This window comes from Cyprinodon variegatus, unplaced genomic scaffold (genome assembly GCF_000732505.1).
Source record: "Cyprinodon variegatus isolate N-32 unplaced genomic scaffold, C_variegatus-1.0 Scaffold2033, whole genome shotgun sequence".
Classification (NCBI taxonomy): domain Eukaryota; kingdom Metazoa; phylum Chordata; class Actinopteri; order Cyprinodontiformes; family Cyprinodontidae; genus Cyprinodon; species Cyprinodon variegatus.
In genome coordinates, this window is record NW_015152486.1 from 32,206 (window position 1) to 33,376 (window position 1,171).

Genomic DNA, 1,171 nt, shown 5'->3' on the forward strand with positions numbered 1-1,171 from the left:
AACAGCAGCCGCCATAAGTTCAGGAAGTAGTGAGGTTGTGCAGAGAGCCCATTATTGTGAGACCACCAAATTGGATAGTTGGTTTGATTAGTTTTTACCAGTTGTTAAAACATTCATTTAGATGTTTTTGCACCAAGGAACCATAAGAATGTTTCTCCAACAATGGTTTTGATAAATTTCCTTTCTCCTTCTGCTGAAATTGCTGCACATGATCCCCTGGAGGCTGCAAAAATGAACCCTATGACAGAGAAACTGTTTTATTGAGGAGGAGGTAAACATGTGGAATGAAGGAGACATCATGGCTGCTTTTAATTTACCACAATTTAAAAAACAGTCTACCAAAAATCATCAGACAACAGTGTAACATCAACTCCAGCAAGACATGTTCTAAAGGCACATCTGTGACACGTGGAGCAGCATGGAAACAGGAAGCTCCATTTACCCAGCAGATCTCTACAAAAAATGCAAATAAGTCATTTTTCTTAAATTGAGGAATAAGTGAGACATTTTGTCAATGAAGCAAGACAATTTACATTTAAAATAAGAAAACAATTGCATTGTTTTATTCCAATTGCATATCAGAGCATGTGAGCAGAGCGGAGAGGAAGAAATATGGCGGAGCGCAGAGCGGTTTTCAATTCAAAGGCCGGAGCGAAGGTTTCGCTCCACTCCAGTTCGCTCCGATGCGCTCACAATGTCAATTAAAAATGTTGGATTATAAAATTTTTAAAATAACATTTAAGTCTGATAAAATAAGTTAATAATTGAATAGGAAACATGGAACAAGATGAATGGAGCGAGGCGTTACGTTCACAGCTGGGATAATTTAACAGACAATCCACATGTATTACATCACAGACATTCATAAAAGAAGCCAACAACGACTTTCCATAATCCGGAAACTCAAAGGACTCTGTTTCACCACATCTGTTATTACTTCTGTATAGATCAATTCTTCAGCCCATCCTGTTCTACTTGTTTCTTTAATCTTCTCACTGTGAAAAACAAAACCAAACTCACAAATAGGGGTGTAAATCACATCCATCATGGCGATTCGATTCAGCATCGATTTCCTGATCCAACGATTCGATTATTTTCGATACTCTAGAATACACCACGATTCGATTCGATTTGATTAATCGGTTAATTTTTTTTTTTTTTTTTTTTTTTT